We start from the raw sequence: 20,837 nt of genomic DNA, 5'->3' as shown, positions 1-20,837 counted from the left end.
GTTTCAAGACCAGGCTAGAGTTACCAACTAGAGTTAAGTTTACAATGTTAAATACACACAACGCAACGATCACACTTGCTTCAGTTAAATTCTAGTTTGAGTTTTCTATTTGTCCATCATTCCCACCAAAGAACAACGACTCCCAGCATGCTTTGCAACAATACTGCCCTTACACTTCATTTTGCGCTTGGCTGCTTAACTCCAGCAAAGTTGCGACGATGACATCATCAAGTGTGTCTCAGGCTCACCTGTTGTCCTTCTTCTCCTCACCCACATCTCCAACCTCCTCTACCTTCACCATACCAGAAGTTACTCCCCCCCCCCCCCCAAACATTGAGAACAGATCGCTTCTGCTGGTGGAGAAGGGCTGTTAAATTTTACATGGATTCTCTTTCAAGTGTCACGAGATAAAAAGAAAGCTGCCTTGTGTTTTTTTTCCCTTACGTGTTCAATGAAGAAGAAGAGGAGGATGAAAAAGAGGAGGATGAGTTGAAGACCAGGTAAGACAAGATGATGATGTAACACCAGCAAGTTGAAGAGAACACGTGAACGATCAAAGTGGCTCCTGTGACAGAAGGATCATCACTGATTAGCTGTTCAACTTTGACCCTACCACCCGAAATAAGCCTTCGTGCTAAATAATTCCAAAAAAATATTATCCGCTGAGAAATCAAATCAAGGATTATATGATTATATTAGTTCAAATCAACACTAACCGTTTTTGAAACCTGGAAAATAACCAATCTAAATCAATAGACTCCTTAGCGTTGTTTTTGGTTTGTTGTATAATGTACAACAGAAGAACTCAGACACACTCCTTGTGGTCTTTGATGGCTCATCTTGTCCTCGGGTGGTCGGTTTTAACAGGAGAGGGAAGCAGCAACAGTGTCACGAAACCACACGGAGAAGAAGAAAAAGAAGATGAAGAAATCCACCTCCTAACTCCCCAGGCAAGGCCGGGGCTCCCCACCTGAACCCTCACAGGGTTTGCCTTCCTGTTGCTGGATCGCTAACGGCGGCTAGCGCTCAGCTAGCGCTCGTCTTGCCTCCCGCTTGCATCATCGCCTCAACGTTGGATGGCCCTTTCTTGTTTTATTTTCCTCCCTCTCCTGCATGTAGATGATACTGACGAGAAGATGAAAGAATGAAAAGAGCATTGAAGGAAGTGACCCTGATACAATCCCACTTGACCTCCTTAATGAAGTCAAGCAGATGGAAAGCCACCAAAAGGAAAATATTTCATGCTTGCAATAAAAAAAAAAACCAGAATTTTAACATTGGCGGAAAAATCCTATTTTGACCAGCACCTAAATTATAAAACTGAAAATGAATTTAGGAACAAAGGTGAAACGGGATTCGCAGCTTCATTCAAGCATTTGTTAGCTCGTGTGTAAGCTAGCAGTGGTGCAGCCCTTCTGTGCTTTACTGAGAGCGTCTGTTGAATCATCAAGTCAGTCAAGGTTCTTCTTGACGTGACTGACTGGAGAAGACTGAGGTCGCTGGTCCAGATCCACCAGGACTTGGTCCGTGTCGGCACCCTGTCAATCAAAATCTGCGTTGTATTCTGCTCCGGTCTACCATTTTGTTTTAACGCCCAAGGTGACAGCTGACTGAGACAATCTACAAGGCCCTCAGAGCGATTTTTTGGGGAAAATATTTCACAAAGGATGAATGTCACTTTTTTTTTTTTTTTTTAATTGTACTTTGTTGGGTGCAATAGTGGAGGTGAGGTGCCGTTTTCCGCATCTTTCAAATGTCCTTATATGTTTGAATACATTGAAGTATAAATATGGAGTCATTATTTGAGGTGTGAATGTCTATTTGCTTTGTTTTGGTATCCCAATAAATTTGTGTAATTTTCACTTCCTATATGCTTGCAGTTAGTTCCCAGTATTTTTCCTACATTTTTGTTACATTTGGTTCTTTTGTATTAGTGCCAATATTTTTATCCACATTTTCTTTGCATTCTCACATCCTGTAGGCGTCCCATTACTTTTGTTTGAATTCATAAAGATTCATTTTTTTAGTTCAAGTTGATTAACCTTTGGCCCAGATTTTCTTCTCAATTCCTGTAGGTGTCCCAATACTTTTCTCTCTACTGTCACCGTTCCATTCCAGTGGACTGCATTCTTCTAGGTGTCCCAATAATTTTTCTTTACTTTCCATAGAAGTCCCAAAGGATTTTACTCAAAACGGTTTCCACATTCCACTTTCTATCAGTATCTGCCAATTCTTCTGTGTACTCTTTTTGGCCACGTATGGAATCTGGCGGTCCTCCTCCAGGGTCCAGGAGGCGTGTGGAGTTTGGGGGATGAGGGGGACGGGCTGGGAACGAAAAAGGCGGATCACAAACGACGCTAGCGAAGCCAAGGAGGCCGACGGCGCTGGCATAGCGATGGATGGCAACAACTTGTTCAAAGGCGGCTGATGAAAAATGGATGTTAAATGGTGTGGAGAGCCGTCGGGGCGCTCAGACGGTCGCGGGCACATCAAACACCTCTGCTGTATCTGCGTCTTTTTTGAAAAGTGCTAGCAAATCCTTTAGAGGCGAGCCACACAGACGCATTAAAACCACTTTGAACTGTTAAATTGTTCCCAGCGACGTGGACGAAGCGAAACCATTTTTTTTTTCTTCTCCTCGGTGTTTGAGAATAGATAAACAGCGTCAATGTTAAATTCTTGTCTTGTTTTACTGTTTGAAAGAGAGCCGCATCAAAGGCAGAGCGTCCCCGCAGCGGGAAGCAAATTAATGTGCAGAAGAACGCGCTGTGCAGACATTTTATTGCCGTCACCACGCTTTGACCCTCTCGTAACACGGTCCAAATATTAGAAAAGTTTTCAATGTGAGGAGAACAATAATAAGCACGGTGTTAAATAAATGTTCTTTTGGAATAATGTTTTGAATTTGTTATTAAAGTGGAATGTAGATTGTATTTCTGGCCAAACAAGGCATAAAAATTGGTCTGAAATGTCTTCCAATTTTCTTCCTGGTATGAGTTTAAGAGAATTTGTCAAATTTGTCTGAGTAGACCCACAAAAACAAAAGGCGCAAGAAGCCATACCAGAAAAGACACAAGAAATACGCCATTTTTTAACAGGATCCTCCAACGTCATAATCAGATCTTGACCAAATGTCTTCCAAGAGATTCCTCGAGATGGACTCTGTTCAAAATAAGCATGTGGCTATTCTTTTGTGTCTCTTTGATTGGCTATGAGGAAATGCTCTCAAACAATCACACCAAGTGGCCAAATGGCCTCCGATATCTGAGGAAGCCCCCGCTGCCTAACTTAGACCCCGGCTGAGACGGGAGGGTCTGCGAAATGCCTAAAAGCTTCTAATCTCCTAAGAAGTCTGCTGCATGACGACCGGGAGGAGCGAGAGAGAGCGCGAGAGCGTATTCGCTGCAAGTCCAAAGAAAACTTTGGAGAATTTTCTTCTTCTTGTGCTGCCGTGTCTTTATCGCAGACGGGCCATGCGCTCCAGGCTGAGCGTTTCCTGGCAGGAGAGCCCAGTGGAATCATGGGAGGCAGGAAGAAAGCGTGTGTGTGTGTGTGTCAAATAAAACAACACTAAATATTTCATGTGCTGAATTTTCTCCGGAATAAAGCAGCTTTTGTTTTCATGCGCTCTCCCGCTATTCCCTCCACCCGCCCATCAGCCACCAAACCCGCACCCCAAGTCGTTAATATTGAAAGGGTCCGGACGGAGTTAGTGCACAAGCCACCCGTGGTCCAGCAGCCATGACTCACACAGCCCAAATTTATTTTTTAATTCTACCATTGTCACACAACAGTTCCACGTTGTTAACACCTTTTTTGAAATTGTGCAAAAAGTACAATAAGAAGTGTTTTAACACGTTGATTTAATTAATTCTCCATCCACTGTGGTATGAAAATGTAATGAGAATTTTTGGAAACGCTTGAAAAATGTCACAAAGAAAATAAACGGAAAGTCGGACATTTTGGTTAAAAGCAGCCATTTTAGAATAAATGACATCATTGATACCAATTAGAAAAACGAGCCACGGCACCGTTGATGAGTATCATGACAGGATGCACTAAAAAGTCTCGTGCAAAAAACGGAACAAAAAGTCGGCCATTTTGTTTTGAAGGCAATCTGAGACCATTTTTTTATGCCATGTTTGGCACAAAGTTGTTGGTACTTGTGTGTAGCTTCCTCCCGAGATTCTTTTTTTCTCCTTCTTCATCTCTTAGCCTCTCAACTAGCTTCTCATCTGCTTCTTTTGCCCCACTTGACTGCGATGATGATGATGATGAGATTCCGGTCGCCATGGCAACCGGCGGGACTCCGGCAAGCCTGTCTCCTCTAATTCGGTCCGTGTTCATTTGCATAGAAATAACATTTGGGGGATGAATGAGCGATTCCCCTCCGGTCCCGACACATGCCCCCCCCCCCCTCACCCTCCCACCCACACCTCCCGTCAAGAACGCCGTTTAGCTCGTGACGGGAATGATGAAGATGACAACACGGAAGATGTGATGCCATCTCCGCTGGCGCACCGCTCCTCCTTTTAATGCGACTTTTATTGCGCTCATATTTCATCAAACAATCTCCACAACAAGCGGCTGACGGTGTAATTAGCCTACAGGGGTGGGGGATGCGGGTTTATCCCAGTTAATTGAGGACGCTTCAACGCTGAGAAATGGCTGAAGTGGCGAGATTGCAAGAGGGAATCAGCAGTTAAGCACATGTCCAGGCTCATTTGGTTGAAATCGCTTGCTTTCGTGCGGATTGGTCTTCTTGAGAAAAACAACTTTCCTTTAGTTCAGATTTGTATTTGAAATTTACCCGTGAATGCATAAACGTATTGATCCGGATCAGGAATGACATGAGTATGGAAATCGTCAAGACACGATCCTCATCACATGACATTGGCGTGACGTAAGCGCTTTGGCGACACCGCGACATCATAAAATATTTACACGGTTGGGTTCACATCCGGCTTTCAAACAGCAGTATCGCCATTAAGAGAATTAAATCCCGTCAAGAAGGGCCTCTCCGAGAGAACATCAATTGTCCATTATCTTCCCGCTCGGTCGCCGGGAGTTTTTCAGACACTCTCGCTTAGCCCAACGACCGGTCCGCGGGAGACGCTCAACGACCCGCTGGGATGAAAATGGCGTCGGCGTGAACGAAGGCCCCCGACTTTTACTCCGCATAGTTTTTGTTCAAAAAGATGTGGTGATATCAAACGACACAAGGTTATCGTTATGAATTAGAAATTCAAACCAGTGTAGCGAGTACTTCCAGCCTTGGCGACAATGGGAAGGATTTCTGCTCGGGGTCACGAGACAAAGGTTAGGTGTTCAAAGTAGGGTTTCAAGTCAGGATTGGAGACTCAAAAGTGGAAAGAAGCAAAGGGTAGGATTTCAGATTTGAGTTTGAGTTCCAAAGCAGGGTTTTAAGCCCTGATTACAGTTTCAAATTTTGGTTTCAAGACAGGGTTAGGTTATCAAACTCAAGTTGAGGTTACAAAATAGGGTTTTGAAAAAGGGGATGGGTTTTGAAGTATGGTATCAAGCCTGGTTAAGTGGTAGAATTGCTGGTTGTTAATCATCAACATAATAGTTGAGTTGTTTTTCAAAATTGGGGGGGATTTTATTTCTTTTTTTGGACAGAAAAGTCCAAACCTTTTCTTTGTGTGTGTGTGTGTGTGTGTGTGTGTGTGTGTGTGTGTGTGTGTGTGTGTGTGTGTGTTTGTGTGGTCCATAAGGATCATGCGCAGATGTTTTTCTCGCATTTCCGTTCTGTCGTGTTCCCGCTCGGCTCGGCGGTGGCGATAAACACCGCAGATGCATGCTGGGAGATTTCAGCACAGCTGCCACGGCGACGCCATCTGCGTCCACGAACTTTTCATTAGTCATTCTCCATTTTGACTTGTGGCGCTGGATGCTTGTCAACGCACCCCCGCCACCAAAAAAAAACAACCAACAACCTTCTATCATATTCCCCACGTGAACGCTACCTCACCTCGTCAGCTTTCCTCCACTCATCGGATGACACGTGAATTCCTGCTAGGTTTCAACGCGACGCATCAGGAGGATGCCTGTCACGTTTTACAAGCAACAATGTAACAACAACACAACAATAACACAACACACAGGAAACATAATAATACATGAACACAACAGAGGCAAAACACACGGCCAAAACAGTAAGAAAATAACCGTACAATAATAACGCAAGTTAACATGCTAACAACAAAACAATGACAAGAAAACAAAAACAACACAATAGCACAGTAAGAACACACAAGAGGAACAATACAGAAACAACTTAAACCAACGTAAGAACAAGAACATAACTACAATACAGCAATACATTTCTCTGGAAAATATGATGTCTAAAACCATCTCAAAACCATGTATGATCTTTTACTCAAAATGAATTGTCTTTGTGTGAAAATTAAAATATCCCATTTTTTTGTTCTGGAAATAATTTTTTTAATCACTGTAATTTTCAGACTATAAGCCGCACTGGACTATAAGCCGCACCAGCTAAAACTCGTGATTCAGAGTTCAAAATTTGCGGAAAAAAAGTTGCGGTTTACAGTCCGAAATTTACGTTACACATTTTCTCAAAATGTAACTTTTGTCTGAATTTGTTTTTTAAAAGAGACACTTTTATTTTCCTCAGAATTTTTTTTCTTTTCCTTGCAAGTACATTTTCTTTTGCTTGATCATATGAGGTTTCTTTTTGGGATAAGACTGTCAAATCGTATTTCCAGTTTCCTCTATTTTCTTCCCTTACGATAAAGCAGCTGATTTCCTGGGTCGTAAAATTTGGATGAGTTAAAACATAAAAGTGCAAAAAAAGCAATTTGCTACCTGTCGCTGATCATGTCGTCCATGTTGAGTAAATGGCGATCAATGGCCGCCTCCAGATGGCCGTGTGATTGGCCGCCATCAAATTTGTACTCCGTCACGACGATGACAACACTTTTCACTAGCGAGTGGTCGCCAGCCAACGTTATGTGCCTTTGTAGCGTTTTCTCTGCTCTGTGTTGAGAAACTCAATAAGGACGCACCTGTGAGCTGGCGGCCAAACACTCGTTGACGCCTGCAACTCTTGCCAACCTCTGCGTTCTCGCTTCCCGTGAGTGCTTTTCATTACAAGCGCCATGTGTGTGTGTACGCTGTTCTTTTAAATGCATGCATATGGACGAATTGCGTTTTATGTTTAATTATAAAACAAAGCCGCTAAATCAATGCCGCACAATCTGCCAACGTTGTGCTGACAGATGCAGCTGACACCTTGCCATGGCGACGTACAGACAACAAGCTTCTCAAGTTCATTTTTGAATTTGAGTTGGCCCACTCTACATTATTGAATTGAATTTGATTTTTTAACAAATTTTTTAAAAAATAATAATGAATAAAACAGATAAATAAAGAAGCAAACATTATTCAGAAAAAAAGAGCAGGAAGAAAAGAAACCTTTTAACTCCTACTCCTTTCTATTTTAACTAAAGTATTCTAAATATAATATCATTGTAATTTTTACATCGAAACAAATGAACAGAAGGCTGTTTGAGAAGTGAATCATTTGAATTCCGAATCATGTTTTCCTGTTACAAATAAAGAGAAGAAAATTAATCCGTTTCAAGCAACAAAAAACAACAACAAAAAAAACCATCATTTTTTCATTTGCGCATTTTTGTCCTATCGCGCAACTGCAGCGCACCGCCGAACATGCAACAGTAGCGCGTCACCGACCGCGCAACTGCACTGCACTGGTCGCATTATTGAGACAGAGCCAGCCGTCGCAGAAATTTAGAAAATATTTTTGGAGTCCTGACGTACTTTACAAAATTTAAGTGGACCTCAGTGTGCAGGAAGTTTAATTTTGTCCTATTGCGCAACTGCAGCGCACCGCTGAATGCGCAACCGTAGCGTGTCACCGACCGCTCAACTGCACCGCGCTGGTCGCATTACTATGACAGAGCGGTCGCTAAAATTTAGAAAATATTTTTAAAGTCCTAATGGACTTTCGAAAATTTAAGTGGACCTCAGCTTAATTTGGTCCGATCGCGCAACGCAGCGCGCAGGCCGGGCGCTCACTGTCGCATTGCTTTAAGAGCGTCTTTGGGTTTTAGGATGGCTTTACTGCTCCCATTTGCTTCATTTGGAGGTATGATTAGAATTGATGCAATCCTTAGAGTAGCGAGAATGTAATAATGAACGGAGTCAGTTGGCATGCGGGTCCTCTCGGCTCACCTCGCGAAGTTTGACAACCGAATTTCGTCCGACACCCGAAGCAAAAAAATCTCGATTTTTTTGTTCGAATACCGAATTGTTCGAGAACGAGGACGTTCGAAAACCGAGGCTCTACTGTATAATTTACATTTTGTATCCATATGACAAATACTTTATCTCATCCATAGCATACCAGAAATGTTGCACCTATTTACTACATAAAATACAAATGTCGATAGCAACTAAATTTAAAATATATGCAAGATTTATTCTTGTGATTTACATTGTTTCTAAACAAAGGAATTACTACTTCACTTCCTTAATATTACACATTTGTCCCTCAAAAAGTTGACTGAACTCATGTAATATTTTTGTCTTTCTTCTTTTGACAAGATACCACCTCAGAATATGTCATTTTTTTATTTATAATTTATTCTCCAAATCTGATGATGTCTTTTTCCTCATGACAAACAGTAAATCATTGAAACCTAAGAGGTTATCTTTTTTCCACCATTATGTGTGGCGAGTATTTATTTATTTATTTATTTATTTATTTATTTATTTATTTATTTTCTCTGTGCCTTTTTCCTGTCCTGGTCCGGATGACATCATGTTGATAATCATCAGGGAATGCGAGCCGACCACGTGGCTAATAGGAATTCCCGTCTTTTTGTCTTGCAGATAAGGCCGGTCGGCGGTGTGATGGATGGCACAGCGACAAGCGCCCCGCCAACGTGCATGCACCGGGAGGACGTTCTTGGGTTCTTGTGCTCCTCGTGGACACCCTGACGAATGCTGGGTAATTTATCATCATATTGTGGATACGTTTGTTTTCATGAAATGGAGCTGTCTTACCCAGTCTTATCCTTGTACTTCTGTCACTGTTTAGTTTACATGAGTCAATTTCTTCAAAGGCGAACCCAATAACCTCTAAGCCAGTGTTTCCCAACCACACAGTGGTGTGCCGTTAGAGATATTCAGCTGTGCCTTGGGAATTTGTCCAATATTAATTATGGAGTGCATTGTAAATAAACCTTTCTTTTCTTTTCTTTTCTTTTCTCCCTGTTGTGGCCACCTGTTGCTAGGCAGAATTTGTCACGTAAAAGCCCTCTAAATAAATGAAACTCAGGCTATTTGCGCTCATGTGTGGACATTGTTGTGTTTTCACGTGCTTGTTTGGCTTCTTGCGCTCTACTTGCTGAAAAATGTGTGTTGTTGTCCCCCAACACACACACACACCTCCTTGCCCTACCCTGTCGTCCTTTTTTACTTCATCCGGCACAGTGATCGGACATACATTTGCTCTTACGGTAACGTCAAACGTTTCCCCACGGGAAGGGCGTCATGATGGTTTTACACTTACTAACCAAAGATGATCTAAAGCGACCCGCACGGGCGTTGTCATCGTCATGCAGATGCCGATGCATGCGTGGCAGCAACACATGAATTATTTGTGTTTTGGGAGCTTAGCAGATGCGAAAGTCTTGATGAAAGGAAATAAATCAGGCGGTGGCGGCACAGAATCATCATCCCCGCTGACTCAACCAATCAGCGACAAATAACTCGGCGCTGGTGAATTTGTCGTGCCTGTTCCCCCACCGGGCCAATCAGGAGTCTTTCAAACTTGCCCTGTTTAGGATTCACACAATTTAATAGGGAGGAGGGAGGGGGGTATATGAAGACCCCTTTCTACTATTTTGGGGTTTAGGCTCTTTTTATCAAACAAAAAGTGACATTTACTTTTAAATCATACGTAAACCCTCTTTGCCAAGGATAGGGATGGAACCAGGCTAGCGAACAGCAATGGTCAATGTATAGGGCGCTAGGGGCGGAGCATTTTGGCATTTGTGTCACGTGCCTGCGTCACCTGACTTCCAGCCACGCCCCCAGTCAAGCTAATCACCAGCACCTGCCTCGGTGAATCAAGTTAGTTGTTGTCGATTCGTCTCCTTACCCTGTCAGTGACGCTATCGCTCACTGTGCGCTGCACCCTGCCCGAACGAATCCCGTTGCCGACTTTGCTCGTGTTCCGACCCGACTCGCCTTGCTTGCTACCTGGCCTTGACCAAGCTCTGATAGCCGCTTGTCTTGACTACCTGCTTTCCCCAACCTCGACTATGCGCTGCGCTCTTCTGCTCAGCCACACCAGCCATTTTGAGGTAAGGCGGTATGCTAAATTCGGGTTGTTGAATACATATCGAATTTATTTGAAGTGTATGTTCAAAAAATCGATTAAAAAAATTGACCTTATTACATTAAGTTTCACACATAAAACTTACACAATAATTTTTGTCCTTTTTATATTTTTGTATCACCTTGAGTTATTCCAACTTTAGTCTAATAAAAAATACTCTAAATTTTTGAAAATCCCCGTCCAATTAATTTCATGTAGCAGCATATTTATTGACTCCCACAGTTTGTAGGCACACTAAATCGTTTTTGTCGACAACGTGGAGAAAGAAAATAAAAAATCCCGTCAAGTCAATTTGAGGCTTGAATGCTGTTTGTCTGCAAGCGCGTCACGCGGTGAAAAAGATTTGATCCCGTCGGAGACGTTTGTGTAGACGTCCTCTAAGGAGAGCTGTCAGCTCGCTCTCGCGCCAATGAAGAGAAATGAAGCCTCACCGTTAAACGCCGGCCTGGAAAATTGCGCGTGACAGACGGACAAACAAGGCTAAATTTGCTGTCTTTCAACTGGTTTCATCACACCGTCGCCAAAGCAGTCTCCTCGACACAGACAGCATTCATGTTGGCTTTTACTACACTCGCTGCAACGACCAGCTTTGGATTTTTTTTTTTTCTATTTTTGCTTTCGAATAAAAGGAATGAAACAGTTGCTATAAATATTCCCGAAAATTCATTCTGGCCAAGTACCTTTTTATTTTAATATTTGTCTAGACCAGAGGTAGGCATTTTATGACCAATGTTACAATGCTGAATGATGTGCTGATTAAGTCAATATTCAAATTGAATGTGAAAGATGGTTAGGTTGAAAAAGCTAGCAATACTTGTTGATCTTTAGCCTACTCATACGTCATATCTAGATGTAATGTTTGTGTCTATGATTTGCTTGTTAACAAAGTGGAACAATTGAGGACAAAAGCAAATGTTGTTGCGGTGCTGTAAACAAATCAGCGGAAAGGTCAGAGGGTGTAATTGGTCAGATTTGTCTTGGGGATAACCGACGCTGACATTTGTTAAGATTGGTTACAGATGCCGATTAACGACGCTGACATTTCACCCTCGCCAATACACAGCAGAGGGCGCGTTTGTGTTGTCTTATGACCAACATTAAGTGCTATGCATTTTGAAACATATAGCCAAGATAACGTTAACGTTAACAATGTGAAATGTAGGGGTGTCACGATGAGACCCCCAAAGAATTTAAGAACCAAAAGTTGGAAAGTCACCATATCCGTCATTTGGGTGTAAAGAAGCTATTTGGCGCTCATTCAGCTCAGTTCCAAATTTTCAACGTACAACGGATTTTGATGACTCGTCATAAAACAGGAAACTCAAGTAATAGCTCAGCAAAGTCAGCCAAGGTACCACCTGAACACTGTAGAGGGCGGTAGTTTTCTTACAGGTGTTGGTCTATTTGAAACGTCTGCAAATAATCATCCTCAAACTTGTCGTAACAGTGTCACCAAAGATGACATTTGAGTGTTTTTGTTATAGCAGTGTCTGAAAGTGCGTCGTCCTCACAGCGGGGGAAAGACCAGAATTTGGACTTCTTTATAAATCTTGCCAGCAGGAATGTGGTTCAGGGGTTGCGTTTTTCACCACAGGGACGTTTAAAAAGCCAACAGTGTCCCTTCCGCACAACAGCAGCACAGCAGAGAGGAAGGACAAGTTAAGAAGTGATGGACAGTATGAGTGTGGAAGTGTGTGTGTGTTTCTTTGCATGCGTACGTGCGTGTAATGTGCGGGTGTTGGGTCCACATCCCGAAATAATCCAATTCCACGGAGGATGACTCAAACCGTCTTTGAGCTTCGGAGTCGAGCAGCATGAAAACGAGCCGGCGAGTCTGAGGCGCTGAGGTGCGACCTCCCCCAGGGAGAAACAGCCCACGTCCCTTCCGGCTGGATTCACCAGATTTTTTTTTTTTTTTTTGTCTTTTGCTGGGACATCTGGTATCTGGCATTAGGATTCTCTCCGAGTGCAGCAAAAATGATGCAAGCTGAGAGTGTCTCGAAGTCGTCTTTGAAAAACCTGAAAGTCTTTTTGGACTCTTTCATCCGACCATTTCTCAGACTTTTTTTTTTTGTATTGTTTGACTCACTGGTTGCTCTCAATTAGTCACAAAGATTGAAGCAGAAATCTTTGACGGCACACAGCAGAACTCCTAAGACAAACGAGGAGGTGACCTGAGGGCTTCTCCTTTCAACATTCATCATGTTCACCCAAGAAACATGTTTTTTTTTTTTTTTCATCAACTCTGAATGCAACAAAGGAAGTCCGGAACAAAAAAAGAAACGCCCCGATCCTTACTACTTGTTTCAAAGCAGAACCCTATCTTGAAAATCTACTTTGGAAATTGAAATTTTACATTGTATTGAAACCCCATCACCACGAACTTGAAACTCAACCCTGAACTTGGATTAAAGCCCTCGACCAGGGGTAGGCAAGTCCATTTCAAGGGAGCAGTTTTCCAGGTCTCCCTGTTGCAGCACACCCGATTCGATTAATCACCTCATCGGCAAGCTCTGTCAAAGCTTGATAACGACTCAGATCGAGCGGCTCTCTCGGACCGGACTTGCCTACCCCTGTCCTAGATCCTGCTTGAGGCCTCAATTTGTATGCTCAACATTGGGAATACTGAAAAGATCAAGCCCATTCCGATCAAGATTTTATTCCGAATAAGAGGGACGATTTTTAATCCAATCAGCGTGCATTGAAAACAGTCATGCGGAAATATCAGAGCAAACCGTCTTGTAATGCCAGTATCTCCGTTTCTGTTATTCCCAGAAGCTAGTAGAGGCAGAGCGAGTGAAAACCATGGCAAGCGCAAGAGTTGATCATTTGATCATAATTTTAACCAAAACTAATTGGATTGAATTTTTTTTTTTTTTCAGTAAAGGTAACAAATATCTTGAAAGCATCAGACTACTTAAACTCTCATTTGAAAGCCCTGCCTTGAAACTGAAATGCCAAAAAATAGTGAAGACCATAAAGAAGCTGTTAAAAAGGACTCCAATTATGTTGTTGTCTATTCTTATAGACAACTTTTTCATTGTTGTAAAAAAATAAAATGACGTGACCTTCGTTGGTGTTGACAGTGATGGTGGTGTAAACAGGCCTCATTTGCATATCTATCGCAATTCATTTACAAGTACTTGTTCTTCTTCTTTCAGCTTGATTGGGCCTCATTTGCCGCCTTTTCACCACCAATAGCCCGCCCGAGTGTTTGCTTGACTGCGGGGGCACTCGATGATGATATTGTTGATGATGATGATGATGATGATGTCAGTGTCCCTTTAAAATCTCTTGTTCCCCGCGCCTCAGGTCCACGCTACTTAATGGATGCTCGGCATCTTGTTGTGGTTTTACGAGGAAGACATCCTCTTTGCCATCTCAGATGAGCCGTCATGTTCACAAGAAGAACAATGTGGTCGTTTGTTTGCGTCCGCTCACCAACAATAAAGTGGGCTGACAGTTTCAGAATCGAATTTTAACACCCCTGATCACAATTGACTGCAGCAGCTAGTTTCTCTTTTTCAAACAATATCCATGTTAAATATATTAAAGTCCCTTCAAAGTGAAATAATTGGAACAGAGAAGACTGTTGATGGAAAGACCTACCGAATGTTTTTTTTTTTTTTTTTTTTGTATATCACAAATGTCAACGCTCAGTAACGTGGAAATTAGCACTTCTACGGCTTAGAAAAATGGAGGCTAACTATTGCCTATTTCTAAACTGTTACTTTTCGTGAGCAGGTGTCATTCAAGCTTGTTTTCACTTCCCCCCCACATGGTGCTTGACATCCCATTTCAACATTTTGTGTTTGGAGAAGTGAAGATATCATACATCTATGATACAACCGTCACAATGCAGCCTCTAGAGTAGACTGCTTTTGATTGACGGATGTTTGGACACGTGGCGCAACATTCCCGGGCGATTGTGAATCGCAAAAATGTGCTTACATCCGCCAAGGAGCTGTCAGCATTTGTTGTTCTCTGAGAGAAAATATTGGCTAGTTATTTGTAAAAGGACAATAAGCTCATTTTCAGGTCAGCCTTGGAGCTGGCTTGAAATGTGGACTGCTAATGGTGCTGAGCATTCATGCATCTGTGAGAAACATTTGACTTGTTTTATCTCTTTCAAGTGTCGCTCATGAGATTGAATTATGAACAGTTTTAGGAGTGAAATTAAACAACTCTGCTTTTTCTAATATCCTCCCTGAATCTAGCTTTGCTCTCGTTGTTTACCAGTTATTTCAAACTAGTGACCAACCTTATCACCCAACTTGATCCTAACAATTACACCTCACTGTTGGCAAATCATTTTACCCTAGCACTAAATACTGAATATTGCTGACCCTAACGGTTAGGTTAAACCCCCAAATGTACTTTTTCTGAATTGGTTTAGGTCACCGGGTAAATCTGACTTGACTAATTCAAAATCTGTTTCTGAATAAATCGGAGGTGGAATTGTTCAAACGTGCAAATTTCCTTTTCCCAATGTTCTCCCTGAAAATGTAATGACATCAAAGATTATCTGCAGTTGTTCTCCCAGCTGGATAATAGATGCACCGGCAACTTTTAATCAGCCTTCTCATCTGTTATTAACGCCATCAGCGTAAACGAGATGCTAGTAAGCGACTTCACCAGCGACCGATCGCCTCACAGCGACAGCGCATCATGTTCAGGGCGAGACGTCAACATCTGGCGGTGAAGCCGAAGGCGGGGTACCAAAGGGGGAAGGAGGGTATCGAGCTATCCCATGACAATACATCAGGGTAAAATCCAGCGCCACCATATGCTGCCTTTTAAAAGCCGTCTCTTTTGCCCACTTTGCTTGTTTAAAGAGAGCTGGCAAGCTACTTAAGGAAGTGCTCGTTAGCCAGCGTGTTTGGAAGGACAGCGGGGAGCCTTTTGCAGTTTATTTATTTTTTTCTGGCTTTCAAACTGCTGACCAGCGGCTGCCTTTGCAGTCTCCTGTTGTGTGTTCAATGTTTGATTCCCAGTCAGATGACACATTACGTACGAGGACACCGAAACGTGTCAAACTCTAAGACGTAACCCGAAATCTAAAGCCCCAAACTCAACAACACCTCGTGTTGGAACAACTACTTTAAATAATAACCTGAATAAAATTATCCATGCATTGAAATATGAAGTGCGGTTCAGGGGCAGACTGGCGCACGGCCGCCTCACAGTTAAGAAGTGCTGTGTTCGATTTGGGCTCTGGATTTCCTGTGTGGAGTTTGCATGTTCTCCCCGTGCCTGCGTGGGTTTCCTCCTGGTAGTCCGGTTTCCTCCCACATTCCAGAATTTCTGGGATAGGCTCCAGCACACCCGCGAGCGACCCTTGTGAATTTAAGCGCTAAGGTAGATCAATGAATGAATGAATTGATTACAATCTAAATCCAATCCCCTGACCACAATCCTAATCCTTAACCTATTTAGAACTAACCTTACCTGTCCTTGGATGCAGTTATCGACGCAATGGGTTTTCAGTTTTTTTAATTTTTTAATTTTTATTTTGGTTCTAACCCCTGAAACCTAATTCAGAGCCTTATCTCCTAACCCTAATCCCAACCTCTCTTTTTGCCCGATTTTGTTGGCGGGGACTGAGATAGTAAGAGTGCTGGCAGGCCACTTAAAGTGCTCGTTAGTGAGCGTGTTTTGGGGGCGGGGGGGACTCGCAAACTGCTGACCAGAAGCTCCCGCCCACTTTTCTCTTCCCCAGTGACAGTTTGAAGACTACGAATTGAAGACTTTCCCCGCCGCTCAACGCTTCCAACCAAAGATGCTACATCCGCAGAAAAGTAACAAGAGCCAATTGTCGTTAGCATCTGGATGAACGCCAGCACTGAATTAAGTGAGGCTGACGGCAGCGAGATCGCACAAACTCTCTGGTGAAGTCATACTGATGAATGACGAGAGGAGGCTGTGTGTGTGTGTCGCTTGGTGACAATCAGACTCTCCCTAAACCAAATCCCACTAATCCTGATGTTGTAATATTTAACTAGTAGCCCGAACCCTAATTCCCGCTCCTAACCTTAACTCGCTATCCCTTGCCCTAACCCGACCTCGAAGCTGGCAGTGACACCCTGGCGGGCTTTCTCTGCGTTTTGCAGAGAAAACGTTGCACCGCAGTCAGTAGATTTTCAGATGGCCCCTCATCGTTGGAAGGATCTGTCGGCCGCTGAGTGATGTGAAGTGATGTTTCTTCCCTTTCGGGGGAAGACGGTGTGGAGTGCTTATGAGACAGATGGAAATAAAAAAAGAGACTTGAGAAGTGCTCCAGTAGCAAAATGAGCCTCGGCGGTGCACTTTGGGGAACGACTTTGGCAACCTCCATGACCTCCGCTGTCAGCATTCGGGATGGTAGCGAGACATGACACTTCCATCATATTTAAGTCTGTATACTTGAAATGCAATATATTTACATATTGTTTTATGTACCTACATTTTTTTTTCTTGTATTGACTGTCAATGTACTATCTCTAATGTACCATAGCTATTTTAAAAATCTCCCCATCAATCACATCTATTCAAAGCATATTTCACACTTCCACATCTACTATAATGGCATGGCCAAGATAAACCTGAAGACATCAAACACGACATGATTATCTGCTAAGATTACCTTGAGAACTGGGGCCGACCTACGATTGTCGAGAGGGAAGATTTGGGGTTAAATTCGGGCCGATGATCCTGCCATGTGAACCACGATTTAGTGTGTGCCCCTCTAATTTTTAATCTTTACATCATATTTAATAAATATCAAGTAATGGACCGTGCGTGTGTGTGTGTAATCTACATTCTAGTCTACTTTATTTAATGTCAACCTCAATTTTTTCATATTTGCACAAATAATAATAATGTATGTCCTACTCATTTCATATTTAATGTCAATCTTCATGTAAAGTACCGTATTTACATTATAAATATCAGATGTAGCATTTTCCATCTTATTAAATTCATGTACCTCAAATGTAGAAATTATGAATCGTATTTAATATAATTCCCTTTAATTGATCATATTCCTCTAATGTACTATTTCTAAATCATGATTAATGCAAGAACAACTCTAATATACCATATTTATATTATATGTAATTTATGTTCATCCAATGTACTGTGACTACTTACTGTACTATTTGATGTTCTGCTCTGTAGTGCATGTAAACCCCTTCAAAGATCATACTTTGCTGTTTTCTGGACCCGTTGATTGGCAGCAAAAATTCAGCCTTAAAGCAAACATGTCAAGTGGGAAAAAACAACAACAGCTGTCTGCTGCCTCTCCAGCGACTGTTAGCAGGGATTGCTTAGCAACGTGAAGTGAGAGGTAGCTCAGCGACCGCCCTCCTTGCGGGTACACGATTTACAAAACGGTCGCACCTGAATCACTTCAGCACATGAAACAAAGTCTGAATCTTAACATCTGTTTGACTTTGCGGTTGTGAGGAACAGTGGAGGAGGATCAGTGGCGGCGGGTGCAACAAACTGCAGGAAGACAGAGATAGTAAAGCGGAAAGCAGGAGGGGAAAAAAAAAATTCTTGGAAAACAAACATAGGTGGGAAGTATATGAGGACGACAACACGGGAGTTACAAGAACAGTCAAGTAAACAGACACTGTGTGCAAGAAAAGTCACGATATGTTCCTCTGCCTCAGCGACGCTTGTTTTTCATTCTCATTCACACAAATCAGCAGGCAAGAATTTCATATTCACCAGTTTATTTTCAGGCACATACCAAATCATAAAGTTCTAGATCAGATGTGAAGGGCACCCTCGACTGGTAATTTTGTTTTTTTCCCTTGGATATCAGACTACGCAAGATCACGACATGGCATGCCTCTATGAGTAAAATTTTAATTTACCACATTATAAAATCATATTTCTTTATGTAAAATAATTTCAGAAAGGTTATTATATCAAGAAGTCATTATGTATAAACCCATCAACACTCTCTGGTTGGACCTCAACCAAAAGCAGGCGAGCGGCTGGAAAGAAAGGCAGCAGGATTTAGCCAGAGGAGAAGAAGTCAAAAGAATGTCGCTACCCTTAAAACGCTGGCACAAAACTGCAATTTCACTCGAAAAAAAATTAATTCCCAGCTCTCCACTGAAGCCTTTTCAGTTTCTATTCCACTTTGGCCCGCCCGTTCTCTCCGGTAAATAGTCTTCACCGAAGGCTTTCTGGGCCAAAACACTTTTGGTCGACCGCTCCATCGCCTCCGCTCACTTCTTTCCATCAATTGGAAATCTGTGGGCATCGCACCTCAGACACCCAATCCTGGCCAGACAACTCCAGAGGGTATTAAACAAACATAAGCCTCCGATGGAGTGGCGGCTGGAGTGCGAGATGGCTGCCGTGATAAGATTGCTGGGTGGAGGGAGACGGCAATCTTAAGCGCTGTGGAACTGACATGAAGTGGAGAGAGGGCAGAGAGAAAAGACATTTTTAACACAATGACACTGAAACGGTGAGACCAAAGAAATAATGGCTGCGAACACTGGAAAAAAAAAAAAAAAAAAAAGCGCAAGAACCTTGTCCAGGATTTGTCCTATGATGCGTTTGACTGGATTCCAACAGACTAAGACATGAAAATAATTTGTAATGTTCCTGGGGTGTTGGTGGTCTGAGAGCAAAATACTATCTGAACTGAGGCAAATGTTATTGCTGACATGACTGAGGAGGGGTCAAGACAGAATCAAGACCCAGACTGAAAGGGTGAGACCAAATCAAGGCTCAGAATTTACTGACCAAAGTCCAAGACTTTAAGGAGCTGAGGCTAATATGGACAATAAGCCTATATCATGGCTTTGAGGAGACCAAACAAAGTCGAGTCAAAACCAAGATTTAGACTAATCTAGACTGAGTCAAGACCTCAAAGGCAAACCAATGATGAAACCTTCAGGGGTTGAGACAGTGTCAATACAAAGTCAAAACAAGACTGAGTGACCCTCAAGACAATGGCTTAAAGTAGCTGAGACAGTCAAGATTATGAATTAGGTCAATAGACTGAGTCAAGACAAAATAATTGACAGGGTTGAGATACAAGCAAGACCAAGACTTTTCAGAAACAAGTCCCAGTTGAGAATTTTTTTTAAGTTATTTTAGACACTGTTGCGATCAAGAATTTAAGCCCACTCAAGGCAAAGATTTGAAGGACCCGTGCATAGACTTTAAGGAGCTGGGAATAATTCAAGAGCATATCATGGCTTTTGTTGAGTCTTTAAGGAGCAAAACTGATAGAGCACATAATTTGAGAAATTGAGATTAAGTGAAGCTCAAGGTGATAGCTCAGACCCTAACCACCCCAATCTCTAACCCCATCCTAAAATCTTCATTTCACCCATAAACCAATCCTATCCTAAACCCTCCAACCCTAATTCTACCCCCCTAACACTATCCAGAACAATAAATTCCAAATATTAACCCTTGCTAAGTAATCTGAAATCTATCCCCCCAACCCCAAATAACAATGTGACCCAAAGCCCTAAAACCTAAACCTAACCAATAATCCTACTCCAAAAAGTCCAAGTCATAAACCAACATTTAATAGGGTTGAGTCTCAGACAAAAACTGGGAGAGGGAAAGCAGCACAAAATAGGACATTTGAATGGAGTCCAATGAACTAAATGATGAAAAGAATTTGAGACATTCCTGGGGTGTCTGCGTCTGATGAAAGCTTTTCAGCGAGATGACATCATTGGAGTTGCGACTCCCCTGGCGACCCTTTGGATTTACCCTCAGACGAGCTCGCCCAGGCCAAATTCTGCAGAGGAGCTCGGCATGGCCGCATCAAAGGCGGGCGGTGTGTAAATAATGAAGACGGCAAAGTGTGAAATGTATTGATGAAAGTGTTGTGCGGCGCGAGGCAAAGTGCGGCAGACGTTCAGCTTTTAGGAGCACGCTGAGACGTGCAAGCTCCAGGGAACCTATCTCCTTTTTGGGTTCCCACTACAGAGGCTCGCTTCTGATTTTATGGGGGCCTGAAAAGGCTTCAAAAAGCCTTTAAGAAGACAGTGTACACACAAACACACGTGCACACGCATTTATGAAGATTTTTCTTCTTTTTTTTTTACACCTTGATGCAAGCCGCATCAAAGAAATGTATTATTTGGAAAAGAGAAAGGAACTATTTCGTCATGATTTTGAGTTAGAATGTAGTTTATTTTCCTTGTGTATGTCTGTTTTGTCAAGTTGTTACATCTGTGCTCTTGTGTTACCCAATCAGCTCTATCCAACCTCTTGCGTCTTGTCCAGGTGTTTGTTGTCTTGTCAGTTTGTGTTTAGTTCACGGCTTTCTTTCCGTCCTTGTTGGTTTCATCGGAGTGTGTCCATGCCATGTTGTCTTGCTGCTATCTTGTCATTTTTCAACCCATGTTCAGACCCAGCCCAGTCGTTTTCTTAGCTTTTGTTTAATCGCGCTTTGGATTTT

The 20,837-nt window shown here is 42.5% G+C and overlaps 1 long non-coding RNA gene across 1 annotated transcript in view; it reads left to right on the top strand.

Annotated features, from left to right (window-relative positions):
• Positions 1 to 10,159: 10,159 nt before the first annotated feature.
• The window catches only part of LOC147060447 (uncharacterized), a 46,421-nt gene continuing 35,743 nt past the window's right edge, over positions 10,160 to 20,837 (top strand). The window contains exon 1 of the long non-coding RNA XR_015062867.1: positions 10,160 to 10,376. This is a non-coding gene — a long non-coding RNA (uncharacterized LOC147060447). The remainder of the gene's footprint in view (positions 10,377 to 20,837) is intronic.

The sequence above is a fragment of the Syngnathus leptorhynchus genome, chromosome 2 (assembly GCF_054491065.1).
Source record: "Syngnathus leptorhynchus isolate UIUO chromosome 2, UIUO_Slep, whole genome shotgun sequence".
In the NCBI taxonomy this organism is placed as follows: Eukaryota; Metazoa; Chordata; class Actinopteri; order Syngnathiformes; family Syngnathidae; genus Syngnathus; species Syngnathus leptorhynchus.
The sequence above is the reverse complement of the archived record's forward strand: the minus strand, read 5'-3'. Positions and strand labels throughout refer to the sequence as shown.